Source organism: Biomphalaria glabrata, chromosome 3 (assembly GCF_947242115.1).
Source record: "Biomphalaria glabrata chromosome 3, xgBioGlab47.1, whole genome shotgun sequence".
NCBI classification, from domain to species: domain Eukaryota; kingdom Metazoa; phylum Mollusca; class Gastropoda; family Planorbidae; genus Biomphalaria; species Biomphalaria glabrata.
The window spans coordinates 6,334,971-6,342,765 of NC_074713.1; the positions used below are offsets into that span (position 1 = coordinate 6,334,971).

General features: G+C 39.4%; 1 protein-coding gene across 2 annotated transcripts in view; it reads right to left on the reverse strand.

The window, feature by feature from the left end:
- LOC129925029 (calmodulin-beta-like) overlaps nucleotides 1–6,768 on the reverse strand; it is a 138,978-nt gene extending 132,210 nt beyond the window's left edge. For both annotated transcript variants that reach the window (XM_056023064.1, XM_056023063.1), the window contains exon 1: nucleotides 6,614–6,768. The gene's annotated coding sequence lies outside the window, so the exon portion shown is untranslated. The remainder of the gene's footprint in view (nucleotides 1–6,613) is intronic.
- Between the last annotated feature and the right edge of the window lie 1,027 nt (nucleotides 6,769–7,795).

Below are 7,795 nucleotides of genomic sequence, written 5' to 3' on the forward strand. Positions count from 1 at the left end.
TAAAACCCCCTACCAGGGGGGTTCGAGTTTAAAAACCCCTACCAGGGGGGTTTGAGTTTAAAAACCCCTACCAAGGAGGTTCGAGTTTAAAAACCCCTACTAGGGGTTTTGAGTTTAAAACCCCCTACCAGGGGTTTTGAGTTTAAAACCCCCTACCAGGGGTTTTGAGTTTAAAACCCCCTACCAGGGGTTTTGAGTTTTAAACCCTCTACCTGGGGTTTTCGAAGTTAACTCCCCCTCTTCTATAAAACAAAACAAAAAAAAATGCAAACGAAAATCCCCTAATTCCAAGAGCACAGTTAAGGAAGATTTTGATTTTAAAACCCCGTCTAAAATTTACGATAAACCCCCTCTTTAATATAAAAAAAAGCTAATTACGCACTCAAAATGTTATGAGCGTAGCTAAATGGGTTTTGACTCAGTTTTGGTAAAAAATACTTCTTTTTAATAATAAAAAAAAGCAAATTATACACTTAAAAATTTTATGAGTGTAGTCTATGGGGTTTTTAGTTTAAACTCCCCTCCAGTGGAGTTTGAAGCTAAAAAGTACCTCTTCAATATAATTAAAAGAAAATTACTCACTCTAAAATCTATGAGCGTAGTCAAAGGGGTTTTGAGTTTAAACCCCCCGCCATCTTCAGTGTAAGAAAAAAAGCAAATTATGCCCTCAAAATGCTATGAGGGGTTTCGTGCTAAAAATACATCTTCAATATAAAAAAAAAACAAATTACACACTAAAATTATTTGAGCGTAGCCAAGCCAATCGGGGTTTTGAGTTTCTTCTACAGATGGCTGTTTTTTTAAAGTTTAAAACCCCTCTAGATGGTTTTGAGTCTAAGATCCCCCTACAGAGCATTTTGAGGTGAAAAACCCCCAACAGAAGATTTTGACTATAAAACTTCTCTTTTCGATATAAAATCTAAAGCAAACTACAGTCACTTAATTCCAAGAGCGTATTCAAGAGAGGTTACACATTTTTACCTGTGGCAGGGCTCCATTAATAAACTGCAGTGAATAGTCATCTACCGAAATCGAAAAACACTAAATATAGCTCAACAAAGATGGCTAAGACAGATTTCAGGAGTCAGTTATAGAGATCGGATCTAAATCAAGGAAATCCTATGCCGAACTGGGAGTCGACCCCTTAGTAAAATTGTGAGAGAACGACGCATGAGGTTTGCGGGACATGTTCTCCGACAAAATGAATTACGCAAAAGAAGAGTTGCAATGATATCCTAGTACAACTTGACGCCACTCATTCATGGAGGTCCTCATGGTAGGTGGGAAGAGGCTTCAGACATTACCAGTGACAGATTTTTATGGAAACTGCTTGACGTCAAATGCTCCGAACGGCGTGGGAGGGTCTAAGTCAGTAAGAATAGCACATTAGGTTTTTGAAATAAAACCTTTTAATATCATTAAAGTGGACTGTAGATACCTCAGAATATGCATTTTGTTGGCTTTCAATACCAGAAATAGTTTTTGGCGTCGGGGCTTCGCCCCGCGCTGGGGAGCTCCTAGCGCTCCCCCAGACCCCCTTTCTAGTAATGGCGGGGAGTCCACAATTTTATGGAAACAGCTTGATGGCAAATGCGCCGAACGACGATGGAGGGTCTAAGTCAGTAAGAATAGCACATTAGGTTTTTTAAATAGAACTTTTTAATAGCAGGAAAATGCACTGTAGATACCTCAGAATATGCATTTTGTTGGTTTTCAATATCAGAAATAGTGCTTGGAGGCGGGGCTTCGCCCCGCGCTGGGGGAGCTCCTAGCGCTCCCCCAGATCCCTTTGCTGGTAATATCGGGGAATCTACAATTTTTTCCCTAACTCATGGAAGAACCTATTCTAGGGCACAATAAACGTCTTCCGAAAGAATGAAGGGTCAGAATGTAATAAAGATTATGTACACACACACACATAAATACATATAAATTTTTTTCGCGGGGGGGGGGGGGGGTCGGGGGGGGGAGAAAAAAATTCACCCCCCCAAAACCCCCCCCCGAAAAAAAATCCTGGCTACGCCCATGGTAGTAGTAGTTGTTGTTGCCCTTTCAGACCTTGCGATCTATAAGGCAGATGATGTAAATGTGGCCCACGGTTAACGAGGCTGTCATGTGACCAGTACAACGACCAATCGCCTTTACTTTCCGCAACTAATGTCAGGTACCGTACCCATTAGAGCTGGGTAGACTCAGAGGCGCTCAAAGATCCCAAAGTTAAAAAATCCCAGGATTCGAACCCTGGTTCGGAAGCCAAGTGCTTTACCGCTCAGCCACTAATCTTGACCTATTGGCTGAACAAAATATGTACAACCTTTTATATCATCTGTGTCACATACACGCATGTCATATACATGATGTCACATACACACAGGTCACTTACACATGTCATGTACAGGCATGTCAGATACACATAGGTCACATACTCATGTGTCACATACACACAGGTCACTTACACATGTCATGTACAGACATGTCAGATACACATAGGTCACATACTCATGTGTCACATACACACAGGTCACTTACACATGTCATGTACAGACATGTCAGATACACATAGGTCACATACTCATGTGTCACATACACACAGGTCACTTACACATGTCGTTTACAGGCATGCCAGATACACATAGGTCACATACTCATGTGTCACATACACACAGGTCACTTACACATGTCATGTACAGACATGTCAGATACACATAGGTCACATACTCATGTGTCACATACACACAGGTCACTTACACATGTCATGTACAGGCATGTCAGATACACATAGGTCACATACTCATGTGTCACATACACACAGGTCACACACATGTCACACACACACAGTCACACATACACATGTCACACACAAATGTCACACACACGTGTCACATACACACATGTCACACACACACATGTCACACACACATGTCACACACACGTGTCACACGCACACATGTCACACACACACATTAGTCACATTCACAGTTTCAAAATGAACTTCTTGATTTGGTGTACAGGTTTCGGACGTTCCAAACATCACGCAGGACCGCAGGGGATGGACGCGGACAGTGTTCGAACTCGGCCAATCGTGATGACAGCCCGAAGCGCCTATCTCACGACCAGGCATCCATATTGACATTTACATTGTTTTCAAAAGGTTTTTTTTTTTAAATACTTATCTATGGCGCAACTTTTGCAGACCGGTCGGGAGGGGGGTGGGGTAATTGGGAGAAGGGTTCAGTGTTGCCTTTAGGTGCTCAGCAAACACAACTCTGCTCTAGTCGGGGTTTGAACCCGACCCCCTTTGATACGTAGCTAATCGTTTTTGTTTTTTTGTTTTTTTTTTGCCTCAGATTTAACCATCCCCTAGACTTGACAGAGCGTTCAGTAAAACAATTAACTTTTTTTTTTTTTGGGTTTGCACTGAGATGGACAGTGCACCTACCGTGCGCTAAGCGGTGTACGTAGGGCACTTTGCAACCCCTGGTCTACATACGTATTTAGGTACTATGTACTTCTGTGACCGGTGACACGGTCTACGTACCATCTGCAATGCGGTATTCGCATGCGACACAGATCTTATTTATCCATCAAAATATCTTATAAGAAAGCCACGTTATCTCGCGGGACCTGCAACACCTGTCTGGCAAGTTACGGCAGGAAAAAAAACAACATACATATATATAGTCTGCGACGTCATTTGATTCAAACTTCCCCTGGCCTTAAATAGAGAACCGCATTGCGACAATGTCAAGGTTGGTATCTCAACCAGCTCCTCAAGAAAGAGCCTACCATTTCTCATAAGCGGCATTTTCAATAGTGTCCCCAATATCGAAATCGGTCGTGTGGATAGAGATAGATAAAAACCGCTGCAGTATTGTGTGACTCTGTGGGAAGGAGGGTATACGTTAGCCATATTTAGGTTGAGGAGGGGCCTGGGTATTCGTGTTAGGTAGGAGGGTGGCGGAACGGCGTAATCAGGCATGTATGGTATCGTGTTGGGTGGGGCGCTGGGGTGTGGAGCTACAGTAATAATAAAAGCAAGATCTGAGACTTTCATGGAGGTAGCTGTTTCTTTGAGATCTAGCGACACCTAGTCAGTGATTATTGTTTTGAGTTTATAGCAATAAAATAGACGCCAGTTTACTGTAGGTACAAAATACATGAAGCAGGAAAAAAAAAAGCATTAAACTATTAAGTACACCTATCTTAGAAACCTGTTCTGACGTTGACCTTATTTGCCCAGTAGAGTACATAACCAGCAGGGGAGACAAACATTTGAAAAATCGTATTAATTTTATTGCTTCTCTCCCTTGTTTGAAGTGCCAACAATGTTTAAGGTTAGGATTCAGTTTCTTACCAAACTTGGTTGATATCACTCAACTTATTGCACATTGTTAAGGACATTAGGCCTGTTTATCTGCCCCCTAGTCCCCCCCTCCCCCCAAATACTTGCCGAGGCTGTGTTATACCCTTAGACTTAATTGATATAATTATTCAGGTATGATTTTAAATAAGAAATAAAAAATATCATTCTCGATCTAAACAGACTTGTATAGTTTTGAGTGCCCATTGAAAGCCCTTGTCAAGATCCCAATAATGAAGGTCAAGAGAAATGTATTGAAACTTGTCCAAAATGTGCTGCAGTATATTGGGTCCTTCACATTAGGAGTGAGTGGTCATTGTCCTTTCTTCGACCATGTATATGTCCATCGTGTGCATTTTTTTTTTCGTTCACTCAGAACTATGTTTCGCTTTTGATAGTTTCTACACACAATGTTGTTTTTTTTTATTTCTTATAAATGGTAACATATTTTTAATGAAAGTGTTTATAAACACATTTGAGACTCAAAGAAAATCTCTTGTTGAAGAAAGGCGCAGAAGACCAAAAGAAAACTTAAATAGACCTGTGTAGATTGCGGCTTTGTCTGCATCAATGCGGCAAAAATATGTAGGTCGTAACGTGGTCACGTGAGAAATACTGTAGTTATACTTAATTTTCGGATTCACACACAATTTCCAAATTTCAAACATATAAGTAAAATACGACAAACTATTTGATACTAAAACTGTTTATTTATCTCCCCATGAAGGTGCAAAGTCAATAGAGTGAAGTAAAACTCTTCAGAAAATTCGATTCCATACTTATTAATACACTACGCTTACATTGCTTTAGTCATTACATTTCGAACATTAATAAATTAATTTTTTTAATTTTTTTTTTAATAAAAAGCTACTTTGAAGAAATACAAGGAAACAAATGTGTGAAGTGTTCTTGGAATGTGTCTCCTTTTGGTTGGTCATCTTTTGTGTGTCAGCTGTGATGACGAGGAGGAGAACGATAATTACGAGATGATGATGATATTGACGATAATGAAGTGATGATGATATTGTTGATAATGAAGTGATGATGATATTGTTGATAATGAAGTGATGATGATGATATTGGCGATGATGAAGTGATCCTCTTTTGTGTGTCAGTCGAGATGACGAGGAGGAGGACGATAATTACGTGATGATAATGATACTGAAGATAATGAAGTAATGATGATGATATTGGCGATGATGAAGTGGTGATGATGATATTGGCGATGATGAAGTGGTGATGATGATATTGTTGATAATGAAATGAAGTGATGATGATATTGTTGATAATGAAGTGATGATGATGATATTAGCGATAATGAAATGATGATGATGATATTGGCGATGATGAAGTGGTGATGATGATACTGAAGATAATGAAGTGGTGATGATGATATTGTTGATAATGAAGTGATGATGATGATATTAGCGATAATGAAATGATGATGATGATATTGGCGATAATGAAGTGGTGATGATGATATTGTTGATAATGAAATGATGATGATGATATTAGCGATAATGAAGTGGTGATGATGATACTGAAGATAATGAAGTGGTGATGATGATATTGTTGATAATGAAATGATGATGATGATATTAGCGATAATGAAGTAATGATGATGATATTAGCGATAATGAAGTGGTGATGATGATATTGTTGATAATGAAATGATGACGATGATATTAGCGATAATGAAGTAATGATGATGATATTAGCGATAATGAAGTGGTGATGATGATATTGTTGATAATGAAATGATGATGATGATATTAGCGATAATGAAGTGGTGATGATGATATTAGCGATAATGAAGTGGTGATGATGATATTGTTGATAATGAAATGATGATGATGATATTAGCGATAATGAAGTGGTGATGATGATATTGACATTTCCATTGTTCTATCCTCTTGCCAATGTGAACAGAGACTCACTACAGACTTTCAAGACCAACTTAGACTTGATTAGACAGTTCAGTTCAATGAACATTAAGGAAACAAAAATTGAAAATCTTAAAATTAATATGAATTTTTTTTTTATCGCTAATTTTTTTTTATGGGCGCAGGGGGGGAGGGATAAGAGTTATAAACAGAATTAATACAAAATGTGACTTATTATAGTTGCAAGAAATTCATATCAGCAAAAGTAGTTTCATGCTAAACAAAATGTACGCTGAAATGTCTTGCAGTAGAATACATTGCTATTGAAATACAATAAAACGACTCTAAAATGAAAAAAAAAAAAGGCTACCTGTTCATGCGATAAGGGCGTTGGACTGTAAGTTTGGTCCTCATGATAGTCCCGGGTTCATACCCTGCCCGCTTCCCTCTCTCGTCGTCCTGCGTGAGGTTTGGCCTAGGAAGTAGATCTCTCTTCAACTCTTGAGTCAACGAGTAAAACGTATAATTAATAAATTTACACTTTCACACATTGGTTGAAAACATCCCCCCCCCGGCCCCCTTTTCCTTTTTTGTGTTCTTTTCTTGTCTTGTAATGATAGAGTTTAGCCTTTGACCTTTGACCGCTAAGCTTGTAAATCACCTAGGTGACCCAGACCGTTAAGTTAAGCGTAAAGTTTACGCTAAAAATACCGGAAGCATAGCGTATAGTGTCGTTTAACTTAGCCCTATTGTGACGTACATGGTCAGGGATTCCCAAACCACCAACCCGGTGCCCAGCTCCATAACATCTGATCCTAGAGATAACTGTGATACGAATGTTACCCGCAGTATTTTTTACAGCCAATTGATTTCTTTAACTTTCTTTTCAGAAAAAAACAAACAAACAAACAAATCAATGTGTAAAAAAAAACAGTTTACTTTTTTAAAAATTAAATCAATTACATGACCAGACTTGGAAGTCTGGAGGCCCTGAGACAATGAAGGAGCCCCCTAATTATTTTCCTAATTAAAAAATATTTTTTCCGCAGTCTTTAAAAAATATTTTGCCAACAAATAAAATTATTTCATAAAAGAATGTAGTAATTGGTCAAAAATAATTCTTTAGAAGCGAAATTACCGCGTTAATTGATTAACTTTGCCGAATTTTTAATGAAAAGTCGATGAGGATTTTGCTGAAAGCTCTCTTGTGGAGGTCCTTCTCTTGTCGTGGCCCATCTCTTGTGGGACCTCTTGCGTGTGGGACCCAGTCTTGTGGGAGCCCCAGTCTTGTGAGGTCTCTCTCTTGTCAAGACCCATCTATTGTGAGGCTCTCTCTTGTCAAGACCCATCCATTGTGAGGCTCTCTCTTGTCAAGACCCATCTCTTGTGGGACCTCTTGCGTGTGGGACCCAGTCTTGTGGGAGCCCCAGTCTTGTGAGGTCTCTCTCTTGTCAAGACCCATCTATTGTGAGGCTCTCTCTTGTCAAGACCCATCCATTGTGAGGCTCTCTCTTGTCAAGACCCATCCATTGTGGGTCTCTCTCTTGTCAAG